The sequence below is a fragment of the Pipistrellus hanaki genome, assembly GCF_964339955.1.
Source record: "Pipistrellus hanaki genome assembly, chromosome: 2".
Taxonomy (NCBI): domain Eukaryota; kingdom Metazoa; phylum Chordata; class Mammalia; order Chiroptera; family Vespertilionidae; genus Pipistrellus; species Pipistrellus hanaki.
The window spans coordinates 73826836-73847417 of NC_140504.1; the positions used below are offsets into that span (position 1 = coordinate 73826836).

Consider the following 20582-nt stretch of genomic DNA (forward strand, 5'->3'; position numbering starts at 1 on the left):
GTGTCTCGGTGTGGTCCTCTTTGGATTCCTTTTGTTTGGAGTTCTGTGCACTTCCTGGACTTGTAAGTCAAATTCTTTCACCAGGTGGGGGAAGTTTTCTGTCACTATTTCTTTCAGTATGTTTTCGATATCTTGCTCTCTCTCATCTTCTGGAACCCCCATAATTCTGATGTTGGTTCGCTTAAAGTTGTCCCAGAGGTTTCTTACATTATCTTCAATTTTCTGGATTCTCTTGCCTTCTAGCTTCTGTGGAGGAGTGTCTTCTGGCTCTTTATGTTCCAAATCTTTGACTTGATTCTTGCGATCTTCCCTTCTGTTTTTAGGACTCTGTAGAATATTTTTTATTTCAGACAATGTATTCTTTATTTCTTGTTGTTCCCTTATCATTTCTTGATGGTCTCTTTTCATATCCTCATAGGCCTTATCCATCTTTTCTAGGAAATTCTTGAAAAACCTTATAAGCGTAGATTTGAACTCTATATCCAGACGCTTTTTGTCCTCCATTTCTTTCGTTTGTGATCTATTTTGTTGTCGCATTTCGCAGTTACAGATGGGACGGGGTTTCAGGGTGGAGCCTGCAGCTTTGGCTTCCGTCAGCCCCGCCCTCTGCGGGTCCTTCAGTGCTCGCTGCCGGCGCCTCTGAGAGAAAGGTGCCCTCGATTTTCGCCTGCTGCCAAACAGTCTATGCTCTTCCACAATGAGCCCGGTATTGGGGTTCAGTTCAGTTGGAAGTGGAGTTGGAGGTGGCGTTCACAGCAGTCTGGAGCCCCAGTCTCCTTCCCGTCAGGGCAATCCCGCGGCACAGCCGACCGTCCCTTCTCTGGGGGCAGTGTGCGCGCCTCTGGGACCTCCTTTCTCCGCTACCCCGGGGTTCCGACTTACAGCCCAGCTCCCTATGGTTGAGCCTGAGACCCCGGGGTCTGGCCCAGAACGGGGGTTCAGAGCAGTCAGGGGCCCAGCACAGTCGGAGTTTTCTCTCCTTCCCGCTTGGGAACGCCCGCCAGGCACTCGGCCTCCCTCCTTTCCGGCTCCGTCCTCTCCGCGCGCGCCGCGTGTCTCCGTACCTTAGGCTTTTACAGCTCCTCCGTGCTTCCTTCTGGTTTTCTCCTTGCTTCTTGTTGTAGGATTTCCAGTCAGTCGACTTTCCTGTAGTTCTGGGTAATGTCCATTTTATATTTTAGTTGTATTTTATTAAAATTGTTGTGTGCGGCTGCGGCTAGTTGCCTACCCGAGCAGCCATCTTGGATTCTCCCCATGGTGCAGATTTTAAAAGGACAAAAGCTTTTACAGTGGAGAGTAAGTCTTCTATTGTACCTACTCCGGTACCTCAGCCACCCCGTTCCCCAGGTGGATTACTCTTAATGAGTGTCCTTTATTCCTGCTGTCCTTCCTTCCCTATCTCCCTATTTCCCCCTCCTTATCCCTTCTACTTCCTCTATTCTAGATCTCCTCTCTCCTTTCTTCTTTTCTCTTTTTTATCAGAAATGATAGCTTACTATACATAAAACTGCAGCTTTAAAAATTATCTTAAATTGCAGCATTATCCAAAATAGCCAAACGGTAAAAGAAATCTAAATGCCCATGCCTAGAAGAATTGATAAAGAAAATGCAACATATACATAAAATGGAATATTATTCAGCCTTCAAAAAGGGAGGAAATTCTGTTATGTGCTAACACATGGACAAACCTGAAAAGGAGGCCAGGCCCAGCAATTCTTCACGCTGAGGCCTCTAGCCTTGGCTTGAACCCTTCAAAGGACAGCACCTGGTGGTGGTCCTCTCAGTCTCACTCTGACCTGGCCCTCCTCAGACTTCCCCAGCTGGTCTCTCAGGTGACACCTCTGGTCTGAGTTCCCACCCAACCTCACCCCCATCCATCCCACTTTCCAGATTCAAACTCTGCAGGAGTCCAGGTCCTCCAGGGCCCCGCCCCGCCGGCCAGGCTTGATTTCTAGTTTAATTCCATATATGTCTTGAGAGCATATATTGTAAAATTCTATTCTTTTAAATTTGTTTAGGTGTGTTTAATGATCCCAATGTGGTCTATCTTGATGAATGTTTTATGTGAGCTTGAGTAGAGCTTGAGTAGAATGTGTATTCCGCAGTTGTTACATGAGCTAATCTATTGATGTCAATTTTATCTAATTGATTGATGGTGCTATTGAGTTCAACTATGACCTTATTGATATTCTGCCTGCTGGGTCTGTCCATTTCTGGTAGATGGTGTTAAAGCACATGTGTCAAACACAAGGCCCGCGGGCCAAATCCAGCCCGCCAGGCCTTGCAATGTGGCCCGCACCGCGCTGTCATCACTGCACTCCGCTGTCAGTTTATGACATTGTCAGTTTATGACTGTTCAGTAAACCATTCGGCCCGCGATTTAGGCTGGATTTTAGATTTTGGCCCCTTCTCTGATTGAGTTTGACACCCCTATGTTAAAGTCTCCAACTAGAATAATGGATTCATCTGTTTCTCCTTGCATTTGTATCAGTTTTTGCCTTATGTATTCATATTAATATATTTTTACATCTTCTTGGAGAAATGACCCCTGTATTATTATTATGCAGTGTCCTTCTTTATTCCCAATAACTTTCCTTGCTCTAAGGTCTGCTCTCTCTGAAATAAACATAGCTACTCCTACTTAAGGTTAGCATAATATATCTTTCTTCATTTCTTAATCTATGTGTATCTTTATATATATATATAATATATATATAATATATATATATTATATATATATTATATATTTTATTGTTTTTTTTTATAGAAAGGAAGAGAGAGGGATAGAGAGTTAGAAACATCGATGAGAGAGAATCATCGATCTGCTGCCTCTTACACAACCCCTACTGGGGATGTGCCCTGGTACATGCCCTTGACCGGAATTGAACCTGGGACCTGAGCCAAATCGGTTTCGGCTGAATCTTTATATTTAAAGTGAGCTTCTTATAGACAATATCTAGTTGGATCTTTTTTGAAAATCCACTCTGACAAACTTGTATTTCAATTGATGCATGTAGACCATTGACATAGAAAGTGGTTATTGACAGTATTTTAAAATTAACTGTATTTATTACTGTTTTCTATTCATTGCCCTTGTTTTTGGTTCCTATTTTTGTCTTTTGCACTTTTTCTGCCTTTTGTAGTTTTACTTGCAATGCTTTTTTATATAACCACCTGCCCCAAGACATACACACTCCATAGGGTCCTTCAAATCTGTGCAGCTTGCTATGAGCCATTGTGGGGCTGGCCCTCTGGTGCTAGTCTTTTGTCTGCATCACTTGGAGAAGCAAGCACACAGCGTTGTCAACGGGATTTCATACCTTGGGACAATAGCAGCCTCTGCTTTCACCATTTTTTCCCTAAAACAATGGGGCCAGAGTATCTCATCACCAAGAAATACTTCTCACTTTTCCTGACGTGGTCTAGGAATCAGAGGAATAATAGGAGGCAAAAATGTTGGGGTCATCATAGTGTCACTGCCAGCGTGGCACCTGGATGCAGACTTTGCATTATCAGGGTGGGATTCACATCAAAGAGACTCCCTAATTCTTCCTTGTCCCCTGGCAGATGAGTGGTGAACATTTTATTAGCTTTAGGAAAAGAATATATTTATTTTCCAATCATCTCCAAATGTTGAAGAACCTTTTAGAAGCTGAGAGAAAAGTTTAGAGAGGGTATCTCTGGGAAGGCCTTGGGTGACTTTTAATTTGGAATTTAGTGGAGCTTAAATTCCTCTGGCACGTGCTCAGCTACGCACTGGCAGTGTTGTACAGATGAAGTGCAGGTGACATGTGCATCTCTAGCTGAGGTTGTGTGTGGTGGGAATTAACTTTAGTTTCCCCTTTTTGGTGTCTGCGGTGCCTTGGCAGGGCTTATTTACATCTCAAATGTTAGCCTCTCCTTGGCTACAGCTCTTGTCATGCTACGCTAACCTCAGCACGTACACACATACTCTGTGCCAAATGGATCTGGTCTTCTCCTGCCTACTCACATCACATGAGAGTGATACCAGCCAGAGCCACTCTGACCGGTGGAACTAGTCTTGTACCTGTTTGGACCAGAGCATCCTTGCATTCCAGACACATTAACTCCTGCCTTCTTTCTGCACCCTGGCTCCAGTACAGCGCTGGGCCCATCTGCTGCGACTGTGAAGTATATTTCTGAGCAACTTAGTAAAGTCAGGAAAGGTGTTGGCTTTTGTTTATTGTTTCCAGATGAGTGGAAGTTTAATAGAAGCCATGCTTTCCTAATACTTCGAGTTCTCTCTCAGGCAGCAACATTGTTCTCTGGTTATGTGCCTGCCAATATCTGTCCAACCCTGAGATCAGATGTATGCTTTAAAAGCCAATGGAATCAGTGGCAAGAGAATAAATGTTGGGCATGGTGGTGATGAGCCCAGCTTCACTGACAGTCACAGCCTCTTCGCTTTCACTTTCCACCTTACCTGTGAGGCTATGATTAATGATGCTTCGCATGAGAAATTCCATGAGAGTTTCTAATCCCTCCTTGGGCCAGATGCTGAAAGGAAGGAGGATGGGGAGGTGCCAGGCAGTGGCTGGAAGGATGACTCTGGCCCCTGAACTGCCTCTCAGGATCAGGAAATGTGGGATATTTGGAGGATGAAGTATCACTTGCCTTGATTTGTTTTTAAAAAAAATATATATTTTATTGATTTTTCACAGGGAGGAAGGTAGAGGGAGAGAATTAGAAACATCGATGAAAGAGAAACATCCACCAGCTGCCTCCTGCACACCCCCTACTGGGGATTTGCCCACAACCAAGCTATAAGCCCTTGACCAGAATTGAACCTGGGACCCTTAAGTCCACAGGCCTATGCTCTATTCACAGAGCCAAACTGGTTAGGCTTTTTTTTTTTTTTTTTTTTTTTTTTTGGAGTATGCCTTTGTTAAGGACATGGGCCTTACTCTTGTGGATTATTTTTACTTATTTTTAACTAGAGGCCCGGTGCACAAAATTTGTACACTGTGGGGTGTGTGTGTGTGTGTGTGTGTGTGTCCCTCAGTCCAGCCTGCACCCTCTCCAATCTGGAACATCACTCACAATCCAGGACTGCTGGTTCCCAACAGCTCACCTGCCTGCCTTCCTGATTGTCCCTAACCACTTCTGCCTGCCAGCCTGATCACCCCTAACCACTCCCCTGATAGCCTGATTGAGGGCTAACTGCTTTCCTGCCAACCTGGTCACCCCTAACTTCCCTCCCCTGCCAGTCTCATTGCCCTTAACTGCTCTCCCCTGCAGGTCTGGTCCCCTCTTACCCCCCCTCCCCCCAAACTGCCCTCCTCTATAGGACTGGTCCCCCCCAATTCCTCTCCCCTGCATGCCTGGGTCCACCCCCTGCAGGCTTAATTGCCCCCAACTGCCCTCCCTTGCAGGCTTGGTCCCTCCCAACTGCCTTTCTTTACTGGCCTGATTGCTCACAATTGTTCTCTCTTGCAGGCCTGGTCCCTCCCAACTGCCCTCTGCTGGCCATCTTGTGGCAGCCATCTTGTGTCCACCTGGGGGCAGTCATATTTGTCCACATGGGGGCAGCCATCTTGTGTGTTGGAGTAATAGTCAATTTGCATATTACTCTTTTATTAGATAGAATGGTATACCATTAAAGTGTACTATCTTCCATCTGAATTTACAGAAGCATGTACAAATAGTCTGGCCTTGGTCTAGTACTTGCGTTTCATTTTGTGTGTGTGTGTGTGTGTGTGTGTGTTTGTTTGTTTGTTTTAAATATTTTTATTGATTTCACAGAGGAAGGGAGAGGGAAAGAGACAGAAAACATCAACAATGAGAGAGAATCATTGATCGGCTGCCTTCTGCACGCCCCCTCCTGGGAATTAAGCCTGCAACCTGGGCATGTTCCCTTGACTGGAATAAAAGCTATGACCCTTCAGTACACAGGATGACACTCTACCCACTGAGCCACACCAGCTAGGGCTCATTGTGTGTGTGTTTTTAAAAATTATTTGTTTGTTTGTTTATTTATTTATTTATTGAGGTGTTACATGTATGACCTTATTCCCCAATAACCCCTTCCCCCTATTCCCCCCCATTCATGTCCTCACCCCCCTGTTGTCTGTGTTCATTGGTTAGGCTTATATGCATGCATACAAGTCCTTTGGTTAATCTCTCCACCTTAACCCCCTGTCCTCTACCTTCCCTCTGAGGTTTAATGGACTGATTGATGTTTCTCTGTCTTTGAACCTATTTTTGTTCATTAATGTTGTTCATTATATTCCATAAATGAGTAAGCTCATGTGATATTTATCTTTCTCTGCCTGGCTTATTTTACTTAGCATAATGCTCTCCAGTTCCATCCAGGTTGCTGCAAATGATGAGAATTCCTTCTTTTTTATGGCAGCATAGGATTCCATTTTGTAGATGTACCATAGTTTTTTGATCCAATCATCTGCTGATGAGCACCTAGGCTATTTCCAAATTCTAGCTATTGTAGATTGTGCTGCTATGAACATAGGGGTGCATATATCCTTTCTGATTGGTGTTTCTTGTTTCTTGGGATATATTCCTAGAAATGAGATCACTGGGTCAAATGGGAGTACCATTTTTAGTTTTTTGAGGAAACTCTGTACTGTTCTCCATAGTGCCTGTACCAATCAGCATTATCACAAGGGTTAATGTGATAACCCAGCAGTGCACAAGGGTTCCTTTTTCTGAGCATCCTTGCCAGCACTTGTCCTTTGTGGATTTGATGATGATAGCCATTCTGACATGTGTGAGATGGTACCTCATTGACATTTTGATTTGCATCTCTCTGTTAATTAGTGACTTTGAGCATGTTTTCATGTGCCTTTTGGCCTTCCTTCTGTCTTCTTTTGAAAATATTCTATTTAGGTCCATTGCCCATCTTTTAATTGGATCATTCATCTTCCTTTTATTTAGTTGTATAAGCTGTCTGTAGATGTTGGAGATTAAACCTTTATCAGTGGTAATATTTGCAAATATGTTCTCCCACACAGTGGGTTTTCTTTCTTAAAATATATATATATATATATATATATATATATATATATATATATATATATATATATATATATATTATTGATTTTTGTACAGAGAGGAAGGGAGAGAGAGTTAGAAACATCAATGAGAGAGAGTCATTGATCAGCTGCCTCTTGCACACCCCCTACTGGGGATATGCCTGCAACCACGGTACATGCTCTTGACCAGAATTGAACCCGGGGCCCTTCAGTCCCCAAGCCGACGCTCTATCCATTGAGCCAAATGGTCCCGGCCCACACAGTGGGCTTTCTTATTGTTTTGTTGATGGTTTCTTTTGCTATGAAGAAGCTTTTCATTTTGATGTAATCCCATTTGTTTATTTTCTTTTTACCTTCCATTGCCCTAGGAGCAGTATCAGTGAAGAAATTACTTTGGCATATGTCTGAGATTTTGCTGCCTGTGGATGCTTCTAGTACTTTTATGGTTTCCCATCTTATGTTTAAGTCCTTTATCCATTTAGAGTTTACTTTTGTGTATGTTGTAAGTTGGTGGTCTAGTTTCATTTTTTTGCATGCATCTGTCCAGTTTTCCCAACTCCATTTATTAAACAGATTGTCTTGACTCCATTGAACATAGTGGCTCAGGTTGATTTCTGGGTTCTCTATTCTGTTTCATTGATCTATATGTCTGTTTTTGTGCCAGTACCAGGCTGTTTTAAGAACAGTGGTTTTGTAATACAGCTTGAAATCTGGTATTGAGATCCCACCTACTTTGCTCTTCTTTCTCAGGATTGCCGTAGCTATTCAGGGTCTTTTTATTTTTTTATTTTTTATTCCAGATGAATTTTTGGAAAGTTTGTTCTAGGTCTGTGAAATATGCCATTGGTATTTTAATGGGAAGTGCATTGAATCTATAGATTGCTTTGGTAGTATGGACATTTTAATGATGTGTAGTCTACTAATCCATGAACATGGTATGTTCTTCCATCTGTTTATGTATTCCTCTGTCTTTTTTTATCAGTTTCCTGTAGTTTCCCGTGTATAGGTCTTTTATCTCCTTAGTTAAGTTTACTTCTAGGTATCTTAATTTTTTTTGGTGCGATGGTAAATGGGATTACTTTTTTAGTTTTTCTTTCTGTAATTTCATTATTGGTGTATAGAAATGCCATAGATTTATTGGCGTTAATTTTGTATCCTGCTACATTGCTGAATTCATTTATTAAGTCTAATAATTTTTTGATGGAGTTTTTAGGGTTCTCTTTGTACAGTATCATGTCATCTGCGAATAAGGACAGTTTTACTTCTTCTTTTCCAATTTGGATGCCTTTTATTTCTTCTTCTTGTCCAATCACAAAGGCTAGTACTTCCAGTACTTTGTTGAACAGGAGTGGTGAGAGTGGGCATCCCTGTCTTTTTCCTGTTTTTAGGGAAAATGGTTTTAGTTTTTGCCCATTGAGTATGATTTTGGCTGTGGGTTTATCATATATGGCTTTTTATTATGTTGAGGTATGATCCTTCTATCCCAACCTTGCTGAGAGTTTTTATCAAGAAAGGGTGTTGGATTTTGTCAAATTCTTTTTCTGCATCAATTGATATGACTATGTGATTTTTATCTCTCAATTTGTTAATGTGATGTATCACCTTTATTGATTTGCGGATATTGCACCATCCTTGCATCACTGGGATAAATCCTACTTGGTCATGGTGTATAATCTTTCTGATGTACTGATGGATCCTATTGGCTAGAATTTTGTTGAGGATTTTGGCATCTATGTTCATGAGGGTAATGTGTGTTTCTTTTTTTCCAAGGTTTTTAAATTGATTTTTAGAGAGAGAGGTAGGGAAGCGGGAAGAGAGAAACATTGATGTGAGAGTGAAACATTTATCAGCTGCCTCCTGCATGCCCCCTACCAGGATTGAGCCCACAAACCAGGCCCTGAGTAAGAATCGAGTAGCCTTTTTGGTACATGGGATGATGCCCAACCAACTGAGCCACATCAGCCATGGGCTATACTTATGTTTGAGAGTTCTCAATCCAAAGAGGCTATTGAGCCAGATTCTTGTTACAGTAATATCTAGTACCCTCTACTCACTTGGCTCTATCAAGACAGAATCTTTGTTAAAAGGCGCTGCTCAGTTGAAACCGGTTTGGCTCAGTGGACAGACCGTCGGCCTGAAGACTGAAAGGTCCCAGGTTCGATTCCGGTCAAGGGCATGTACCTTGGTTGCGGGCATATCCCCAGTGGGGGGTGTGCAAGAGGGAGCTGATCGATGTTTCTCTCTCATCGATGTTTCTAACTCTCTATCCCTCTCTCTTCCTCTCTGTAAAAAAAATCAATAAAATATATTTAAAAAAATAGATAAAAGGTGCTGCTCATTCATCTCATGTAGTCTAGCTTTCCAACTTTTTCATGTCGCAATATACAGTTTATAGAACATGACACTATGTAGATATGAGGCAATAGGCTGCAGGTGTAGATCAGCGGAACATTCATTCCTAGGCATTAGGCCAGGGGTGTCTGTCTGGCTTCCACAGGCCTTGGCCTCTCCACCCCGCCTTATACTCACCTGGCTATTCCTTGGACACAGGGAATTTTTATTTTCTTCTGGCACACCTGTACCTCCAGAAGCACTCCAGTGTGCTGCATCAGAGGTTAAAAGCTCTGGCCTAAGACCTAATGCACATCACAAATTCAGGGTGCAGCCAAGAGTCCCATCTCTAAACATGTCTCAAGGTATCCCCATAGGGTGAACGTGCTTGCCCAGGGTGTTGTGAGTTAGGGAAACTAAGTTCCTGTGGTCCCTTCAGCACTGTCACCACCATCTGCCATTCTTCCTGGGGTAGATAGATACCAACACTGCGTGTTCTCTGACTCCTCCAGATCAGTGTGTCTGGGCTCCTTGGCTCTGTGGCACATTCTGATGCTTAGCATGCTTCTTCCTAACCATCACATTCCTACGGATTTCACAACTAACTTGATGAAAGGTAACGTGAGGGCAAGTTCCAACTTGGCTCCATTTTCTGCACAGCTTAGAACACTGCTTCTTAGGAAATGGTTGGAGGAACCATGGGGTACTCTGCTGATACTCCACTCGTGTCATAGTGATCATACTTTGACGACTAGGTGGGGTGCAGATATTGCAAGAGTACTTTCCCTCTCTTAACTTTTTGGACTGTGCGGTACCAGGTATTGCTTCTTATGCTTAAATAGGGATATGTGTTTGCTCATCAATCCATCCATTATTTACTTACTTAATAGAGACCCAATGCACGAAATTCATGCAAGGTCCCTGGCCCCGGCCTCTGGCCGCTACTACTATGGGGGGCGGGAATGGGGAGCGGGCAGCCTCTGCCGCCCTCTGTGGCTTTGTCCGGAAATACCTCTGGTCTAATTAGCATAATTTGATTTTATTATTATAGATTTAACAACCCATTCAATAAATTCTGGGCAATAGGGATATAAAGATAAAAGACTCAGTGCTTGCTTTCCAGAAGCTGACAAGCCAGTGAGGAGATGTATAGTGGTGGCATGCATGAAAAAGTCCATGAGAAGCAGTGCCTTGGAAAACACAGAAAAGGGCACCCTCACACTTGGACAGTGGGTCAGGGGGGTGATTCTGTGGCTGAAATGAGATGTCTGCTGGGTTGTCTTTTCCTCCATCTTTTTTTTCCTTCCCTTTGCCTTGAACTGAATCATGTGCATTTTTAAAAAATATATATTTTATTGATTTTTTACAGAGAGGAAGAGAGAGGGATAGAGAGTTAGAAACATCGATGAGAAAGAATCATCGACCAGCTGCCTCTTGCACCACCCCCACCGGGGATGTGCCCGCAACCAAGGTACATGCCCTTGACCGGAATCGAACCTGGGACCTTGCAGTTTGCAGGCCGACGCTCTATCCACTGAGCCAAACCGGTCTCGGCTGAATCATGTGTATTAATCAGTTGAAAGAGGGAAGGGTTCTAGGCCGCAGGAAAGCTATAGAGAACTAAGAAAGCACAGCATATGCTTAGAGGGCTTAGCATATTTGGGGAACTTCAAAAGTCACCATTTCTCTGTGTGTGTCATAGCTGAGCCTTAAGGGACAGCAGCAAATGAGATAATGATCCCTCTAAATATGTCTGGAGGAGGAGGTGGAGACTCCTGTGATAGCTGACAATGATCATACTTTTAAAGTGGGTATGTCTGTGAGAGTCTTATAAGAGCCCTGGGATTTTCTACTTTTTCATGAATCAAGTTTTTATTAAGTAAACAATACATGTGAAGCATTCTGCAAAGATCTATAGTGTTCCTTCTGGTCGCCACTAGCTACATGTGCCTATGGAGTACTTGACTAGTCCCCATTGGATATGCTAGAAGTGTCAAACACAGAAGTTTAAGACAGTACAAAGAAAAAGGAGTGTAAACTATTTAATGGATAATTTTTTTCTATAGAGAACATGGTTAAATAACATTTTGGATGTATTTGGTTAAATAAAATGTGGTATTAAAATTAATTTCACCTGTTTCTCCTTATTTATTTATTTATTTATTTATCCTCATCTGAGCGTATTTTTCCATTGATTTTAAGAGTGTGGAAGGGAGAGGGATGGGTTGGGGGGAGAGAGAGAGACATTGATGTGAGAGAAACATGTCCATTGGTTGCCTCCTACATGGGCCCAGGACTAGGGCCAGGGATCGAGCCTGTAACCGAGGCACATGCCTTTGACTGGAATTGAACCTGGGACCTTTCAGTCTGAGGTCTGATATTCTATCCACTGAGCCAAACTGCCTAGGGCTCTCCTTATTTTTAAAGATGTGGCTACTGGAAATTTAAAATTACATGTGTGGCTTATATTTTATTACTATGGGACATCACTGTGCTAGCTTTTTGGGACTCTGGAGAAAAAAAAGAAAAAAAAAAAACCAATGGGGGAAGATAGAAAACCACAACCAACAATAAAAGGAAATAAGAAATAAAATTTAAAAACCAAAAATAAAGTCCACATTGTAATAAATACTGTGAAGAAATACTTCTGTGGGAAAGAGAACTGGGGGACCTAATGTAGATCGACCGGTCACAGGGGCCTCTCCTGTCAGTGCTGGGACGGCAAGGAGGCCTTTCCACATGGCGTTTCCAGGTGGAAGTGGGAATGGAGCATTCCAGGCCAAGGAAACAGACTGCCAGTCAATATTTACCGAGCCTGCCAGACACCCTGGGAATGCAGAAAAGCTCTGGGGCCGCCAGACACCAGAAGGTTCTCAGACTCCTTGGAGCTTGTGGTCTGGTGGGGAGACAGAGGAGGCAGGTCCCTGAGCGTGCAGGGCTGGGGCAAATACCGGCTCTGGGAGTGTCCTTCCTCCTCTTCTCTCCCCTAAGACCATCATGGACCACAGTCTTGGCTATGCAGGTTCGCAGGGCCTGTCTGTTCTTCCTTCCTGGTCGGCAATGCTCACATTTGTCCCTTTTCCCTGTTCTCACTACTCTGCCCTGGCACAGACTCATCATCTCAGACGTGAGTGCCTGCATTTGCCTCTTAACCAGTCTCCTTGCCCCCAGCCTCGTGCTTTCTTTCGTATCTTCGGTGCACGGCTTCCAAGTTAATCTTCCAGAAATACCATTGGGACCACGTAACTTCCTTGCTTCAAAGCTTTCCCTCGGTTCAGGATACTGGCAGAGGAGGTGTTCGCCATGAGCTGCTGCCTTTCTCTCTTCCTTCTCACCATAATGATGGCTCCTGGCGAAGAATATAGTCTTTGAACCTCACTTCTAGACTTCTTCCCTTATTTCCCCTCCTGCCCTGCATCCCCCTCTGGGCCAAGCATGCTGGGATTCTCATTGTTCTTCAAACAGGGAGCTGCATTGCCTCCCAGGGAAGAACATGAGCATATTAGCAGGAGCTTGGGTTCCAGAGTCAGCCAGACCGAGTTCAAATCCCAGCTCCGCCCTTTCACTAGGTGAGAAGCCTTTAAAAAGTTATCTATCTTTTCTAAGCCTTAGTTTTCTCCTCTGTTAATACCAGGAGGCTAAGAGTAATTAGTATTCCTTGGGGATGGGCAGATAAGATGAGACACTAAAGTAGGGGTGTCGAACTCAATCAGAGAAGGCGCAAAAATCTAAAATCCAGCCTAAATCGCGGGCCGAATGGTTTACTGAACAGTCATAAACTGACAGTGTCATAAACTGACAGCGGAGTGCAATGATGACAGAGTGGTGCGGGCCACATTGCAAGGCCTGGCGGGCTGGATTTGGCCCGCGGGCCTTGTGTTTGACACATGTGCACTAAAGGTAAAAAAGTGTTTGTACCCTGTTTCCCCGAAAATAAGACAGTGTCTTATATTAATTTTTGCTCCCAAAGATGCGCTAGGTCTTATTTTCAGGGGATGTCTTATTTTTCCATGAAGAATACGGTGCACATTTATTGTTAAGTGAAAATAAAGGAAATTTATTACCTGTATACGGTACGGTAGTTGTCAACACAAACCAGACAAACTGAATCCTACAGTATCAAGAATTTACTCATTTATTCAATGACAATCATGTCATCATCTTCTGGAACATCATCATAACAATCCAATTCCTGAATTTGCTGGTGAATTTCTGTGACTCCATTTCTTTCAGAATCAGTGGACCAAATCTCTCATGTTTAGCAATAGCACTGTCTTTAAATGAGTACTTCTTGTCAAGGTAGCCTGCTCACAGTGCATTTGCAATGCAACTGCCAGTGATTTTCTCTCATGAATTCTTCACCCAAGTTACAACTTCTTGCAGTTAGGTTTCACAAAGTTTCCACGCTGATTTCTCTCCATTCTATTTTCAATGTAGTCATTAATTTCCATGAGCAAATTGTCTTTGAATGGCTTGTTTATTGCAATTTCAAGAGTCTGGAGATAGGCCTTATTTTCGGGGGGATGCCTTATATTTCACTCAGAAGGAAACCTGTAAGTAGGTCTTATTTTCGGAGGATGTCTTCTTTTCGGGGAAACACGGTAGTGCTTAGTCCATATTAAGTCCTTACTTCATTGGCATTGTTTAAATGATTGGTAAGCCATATTTGTGCTGATTAACAGAGATAGATACGCCCAGAAACCCATGGCCCTGCTTTCATTTTCCATCCCTAGTGCCAGTTAGCAGCCTCCTTATAGCTGATGATGTTTTTTCTCTCTCTCCCTCCCTTTGATGCTGGCCAGAAACACTGGATGGGGACACTGAGTAGTGGTGTCAAGGAGCTGGATAGGACCTCAAAGACAATCCAGTGTAGGACCTCTGAGCTCCCTCAGGGTGTCCAAGTAGATCCAGAAGAGTTAGTTGAAAAACTCCTGTCAACCTTGTGGGGCTTGCAATCTTTCTTTCTCTTTGTTTCTTTGTTTCTTTCTTTGTTTCTTTCTTTGTTTCTTTCTTTGTTTCTTTGTTTCTTTGTTTCTTTGTTTCTTTGTTTCTCTCTCTCCCTCCCTCCCTCCCTCCCTCCCTCCCTCCCTCCCTCCCTCCCTCTTTCTGTCTTTCTCACCCCCACATTTTTTTTGTTGAAAGAATTACATATATCTATCTTTCCTCCCATTGACCTCTTCTAGTCTGCCACCGCCCCAGGCCTTCACCACCCTATTGTCTGTGTCTTTGGGTTTGGTTGATCTCTTCCCACCTACCCACCCACCCCTCCTTCCTTCTGAGATTCCAGTTTTTTCCATGCTTCTACACTTCTGGATCTATTTTGTTCATCAGTTTATTTTGTGCATAAGATTCCACATATGAGTGAGATCATGTGATGCTTATCTTTCTCTGACTGACTTATTCTGCTTAGCATAATTCTCTCCAGGTCCGTTCATGCTGTTGCAAGTGGTAGGAGTTCCTTTCTTTTATACAGCTGCATAGTATTCCACTATGTAGATGTACACAACTTTTTTTTTTTTTTTTATCCACTGGGTATGCTATTTTACTGGCACAGCAATCTCTGTAGTTATTTTGTTTTTCTCACCAAATTTCTGGTTTATCAGTTAATTAGATGTCTTTTTTTACTTCTATCACTGAGAAAGGGTGGAAAGGCTTGAAGCGGGGGATATAGGAGCCTGGGCCTCAGCTGTGAACCTTGCATGAGTAATAGCCTCACTCCTTCCTATGCTCCCAATCATATTTCTAGGGCCCTCCATTGAATTAATCAGATCATGCACTTTGAAGGTTAAAAGTTTTACATAATTTTAAGGTGTTATTATTACACAGTCTTTCTTCACTTTCCTCCCCTGAGACTTGGTGTAAGCTTAGTCCACTGTTAAAATGAGGGGGCACTTTGAGGTCTTCTCATTGGGAATACTAAGACAGTACTGCAGGTAGCCTTAAGGCAAATTAGCCATAAACAACTCTGTTATTTTAAATAGAAAAAAATAAGTTAAGAAATTGTCTTTCGCCGAAGCCGGTTTGACTCAGTGGGTAGAGCGTCGGTCTGCGGACTGAAAGGTCCCAGGTTCGATTCCGGTCAGGGGCATGTATCTTGGTTGCAGGCACATCCCCAGTAGGGGGTGTGCAGGAGGCAGCTGGTTGATGATTCTCTCTCATCGATGTTTCTAACTCTCTATCTCTCTGTATTCCATTCTGTAGGGAGTCAATAAAATATATTTAAAAAAGAAAGAAAGAAAGAAAGAAAGAAAGAAAGAAAGAAAGAAAGAAAGAAAGAAAGAAAAGAAGGAAAAAATTGTCTTTCATCTGGCTGGCATAGTTCCATGGTTGAGCATCGACCTATGCACAAGGAGGTTACGGTTTGATTCCCAGTCAGGACAAATGCCTGGGTTGTGGGCTTGATCCCCAGTGGGGGGTGTGCAGGAGGCAGCCAATTAATGATTCTCTCTCATCATTAATGTTTTTGTTTCTCCCTTCTTCTCTGAAATCAATAAAATATGTTTGTTTTTTTAAAAAAGAAAGAAATCACCTTTCCAAACAGTTTTAGATTTTTTTTGTTTTGTGTTTTGTAAGTTCTTTTTAAAATAAACATTAGTTTTGGATTGCAACAGACTGGTCACAACTCAAATTAAATTACAAAGAACACACTGTGCCACAGGTCTTTTTCAAACTAGGAAGCTTCAAGTGGAAGAAGGCTTTGGTTCAAGTTGACTTTTATATTTGCAATCAAAAGCAGAAAGTGTGTAATGCTGGAATAATGTTTCTCAATTGTTTTCACACCAAGACATGGAAATTCTGTGTCATCTGTTAATGTCAGTATTTTAAAATAGGTATTTAAAACATATAAATATAATTTAAAATTATATATATGTTTCTGGGGGCATCATCTACATCAGAAATCACCGAACAAGAGACTTTGTTTCCTGTTCATTTATATCTTTGGAAGATGCAGTATGCAGCAGATTGTCAGTAAGAGAGGAATGTAATAACTGGTCCAGAGTTAGTGCAGCATAAATACAGGGTGAAGCAAAATTAGGTTTGCAGCTGAGTGGAAAACAATACAATATTAAAAAAAGTAATACAAGAGTAAACTCTGTTTCATATACTCAAAAGTAATTTTTCAACACCTCTTTTATGGAGATCAATTCCTGGTTAGGGCACATAACCATCTTTCAGGTTCAGTCCCTGGTTGGAGTGCATATGGAGGCCACCAATCTATATTTCTCTTTCTCCCTCTTTCTTTCTCAAATCAATTAAAAAAACATATTAAAATAAGGAGAGCTTCACTAAAAGCTGACATTTAAAAAAAATAAAAAAATAAGTAAATAACTGTAGCATTTTACTACAGGAAAAAGAACAAAACACCAACAGGTCCTCCTGTATACGAGGTCTTCAATCTGTATTTGTTAAATTTGTCTAAAGGAACAAGACTAATATAGTGCCCATCACACCTGACCATCCTTACGACAGTTCTTACCTTGAGTCCCAAGATTTTCCTCTCTTATTTCACTTGCTCAGAACCAGTTTTCAGAAGAACCAGTAAAGAACCGATGATTCAGTAGCTCTGATGTCCGAATGCTAGGAATCCTGAAAAGGTAAAAGAAGCACTGGAAATTGCCCTCGACCAGTGATTCCAAATAAGAGAATGACCCATTTTTAACATCAGAGAATGTCTAGGTTCCCTCCCCACTGCATCCCACAATTTGATTGTGGCTATACGTTTAGTATCTGTTGATTAAAAGAAAAAGACACAACCACACCAATCCAGGCGGCCTCTTACAATGGAAGCTCGGCCCACGTCTCATCAGCTTACCTGAGGAGGCCACCAGCATTTTAGACGAAATTTCTCATTGCATAAATGTGGCATGGGAGCATTAGCAATTAAGAAATAACCAATGTGCAATCCAGGAAAGCATAGGATGTTTAAACAGAGATTTGAAAATATTCAGAAGTCACAACCAAGTCGACCTGAGATCTCCTGCTCAAAGAAACACGCCAGCCCCTGATTAATAGATTTCATTCTTGGGGAGGCAGAAATATATATTTTTAAAATTTATTTTTGTTTTAAAATTTTTTTTTCCCAATTACAATTTACATTCAATATTATCTTGTTTTAGTTTCAGATATACAACATAGTGGTTAGGCAATCATATACTTTACAAAAGTGATCCACCCAATGGAGACACAAATATTGTTTTGTTTTTCCCCCTTATTATTTTCATGTGGCACTTTAGTGTTAATTTCATCACTAGCTTCATGGGTGTTGTTGAGAAATCTCACTCTGAGCACTTGCAATGCTCTTTACCCCAGGGGAATGCCTTCATGGGCTGCCAGATGAAACATAGGATGTCTAGTGAAATTTGAATTTCAAATAATGCAGGCAATACATAGGGCATACTTACGTTAAAAATCATTTGTTTACCTGACATTCAAATTTCACTGATATTCTGTACTTTCATTGTTATTGTTGCTAAATGTGGCAAGTCTACCTCCAGATGTTCAAAGTGGTACCAAGTACTGAAAGGGAGGAACTGAAAATGTGGGTGACATTTTTGCATAGCTGTCAACAGTGGTTCCTGACACTTTCTGGCCATCTTTCAGGTTTCTGCCAAAGGAAGGCTTGCGTATAGTTTTCTGGGGAGTCTTGCTGTTCTTCATGGAAACACAACCCAGTCCAGACACTGGCAACCCAGGCGGCAGTTAGTCATCCTCCTTATCCCCTCAGCTCATTCTCATCTACATGAACACATGCTAGTGTGTCTGTCTTTCTGTGTGTGTATGTGCTGGGGGGCGGGAGGCCAGCGAAGGTAAAGATTTCTTTGGGATGAAGTAATGACTTTAAGGGTTAAATCAGGAGAGAGGGGAGAGAGCAGGCAGGAAGGAGACTTCTCATTTCCCTATATAGGAATCAGGGCATTTTCTGTGGAGATAGTGAGCTGTAAAAACACTCCATTTTTTCTTCTCTGAACTTGAATTTAAGGGAGGTTGGAGTTTAGATGACTTTATCTGATTTTTTTTCACACAGTTTCTCTCTCCCTTTATAAGTCAGATTCAAAAGAAAAGCTGACATTGGATCCTATTCTTTTTTTTTTTTCATTTAAAAAATTTATATGATGGGGTAATTTAGGATTTTTTTTCTCACTTCAATTATAAAATCAACAAATTTATTTAAAAAAAAAAAACACACATGCAGAATCCTCTTTGAGGAAGACGTGGTTGCTGGCTCCTGACTCACACTGTTCGCTCTTGCCGAGGAACAAGTGGGTCAGGAAGCCGAGCCGCAGCCGTGGGCTTTACAGATGCCGGGAAGACACCCGTGGAACGAGAGGTGGCAATCCACTGAATTAGAATCACGCTAACCAGCCGCAACGTCAAGTCCTTGGAGAAGGTGTGTGCTGACTCGATCAGAGGCACAAAGGAAAAGAATCCCAAAGTGCAAGGGCCAGTCCAAAGTGAATAAAGAATCTGAAGAACAGAATGGACTGGTGAATATAATAGAATCAGGGACATAGAAAGGGAGGGGCTGACAATTCTCAGGGGGAAGAGGGTCTGAGGGGTGCAGGAAGAGATTGGACAAAAATTTTAAATCTATGGATGAAGATAGTGGCCGGGGGTAAGGGCATGGGGTGGGGTGAGGAATCAGGTGGAGGGGAGCTATGGGGGAAAAAAAAAGAGGAACACCTGTAATAATCTGAACAATAAAGAGTTATTTAAAAAAAAAGAAAAGAAAAGAAAAGAAAAGGCCAGTCCAGATGCCGACCAAGATTCTGAGAACTGCTACAAGTAAGAGGGGCAGGTTCTAAGACTTGGGATGGGTTTCAGATGAGGATCCACAAGCGGCTCATGGACTGGCAGAGCCCTTCTGAGATTGCCGAGCAGATTACTTCCACCAGCACTGAGCCGGTAGTGGAGGCTGAGGTCGCCATTGCAGATGCCTAAATCAGGCTTTTTAATAAATTGGCTATCCGTTGTTAAACGAAACAAAAACAGGCAGAATACGATGACAAAGGCAAAGAAACAGCTTGTTTAAATGACTATTCACATTGAAATTCTGTCACCTCAAGGCAGACCTGTGTAACAGACTAACTTTTCATAACATGTTCTAGGGGTCAGAGTGGTTTTCTGTCTATGAGGTTGGGGGGGGGAGGGGGTGGGGAAAGCACTGAAAACTAGGCTTCTTGTTGGATTGGTTTTTGTTTCCTGCCCTGAGGTGGGATTTTGAAGGTTCATTTAATGAAGTTCTGTGATGGTGAATGCCAGTGTCTGTCCTGTTCTCTGCAAGAGAGACCTCCAATGTTTGGTTGGTAGGGGGTGAGTATTTGAAATCAGAGGATATAAAGGAATTAAAAAATAGAGCAGTTAGTGGTAGGCTGTAACAACTAATAGAAGACAGTAAGGGCTATAAGGCTGTAGCATATGAGTGGGCATAATAGCAGCATTGCTTTGAGTCGTGCAAGCGTGGTGCTTTGATTAGTAAGGAGCTCCTGGCTACTGCAATGAGATTGAGTGTAAAGTGGGAGAGAAGGGCTGTGGTAAAGATATGTGCAGGTGCTGAGGGGCCAGAGAGGGTGCAGTCTAAATTAGACCGGAAGTTCAAGATCAAGGGAAGAGTCACCTCCAAGGTAAGGGCTTTCCAGCTTTTAACTTCTTCCTTGTGAGTCTTGGGGTCACCGCCTTGGGTTTCTCAGGATCATTTGATTTCTGTTCTATCATCAGACCTTGTGACAAAGAAACCAAACGAATTTCTTTGATTGTGGGTGGGAAACAGGCTCTTCCATGGGGTGTCGAGAAAAACATTTCACGGATCCACACCACGGTTTATTTGTGGTGTGATAGCAGAAGAGTCCTCCTCCTGGCTTTCCAAGGTCCCATCTCTCTCTGTCCTGCCATGGGAAAAGTCCAACCTTGTCTCCAGCAGGCCAAGGCCAAGGTCGATGCCAAGAGTTTCTGTTTCATAAGTGCTTAGCAGCCGCACAGTCTGTTGTGGATCCCAGGTGGCCATTAAGCCCACATGGTTGTGTATTCCTGGGTGGGAGAGAACACAAAGGGGTGAGTGCAAGTTCCCAGCAGGAGAGAGAGAGAGAGAGAGAGAGAGAGAGAGAGAGAGAGAGAGAGAGAGAGAGCGCTTTGTTCTCCTGGGGTTTTAACCAGGAGCTTTTCAAAGCAACCAACCAACTTCCCACATTTTCCTGGGCTTGCATTTCCTAGCCAGTGAGTTTTCCCCAGGTTAGACTGACAGGC

At 42.6% G+C, this 20582-nt stretch overlaps 1 protein-coding gene and 1 pseudogene across 7 annotated transcripts in view; both read left to right on the forward strand.

Annotated features, from left to right (window-relative positions):
* Window positions 1-20582, forward strand: part of TMEM45A (transmembrane protein 45A) — a 118868-nt gene that overhangs the window by 40466 nt on the left and 57820 nt on the right. The window lies entirely within an intron of this gene.
* Window positions 16295-19280, forward strand: LOC311617389 (small ribosomal subunit protein uS10-like; annotated as a pseudogene). The gene is made up of 3 exons: window positions 16295-16310; window positions 18596-18793; window positions 19089-19280. The product of its transcript is annotated as a small ribosomal subunit protein uS10-like (transcript).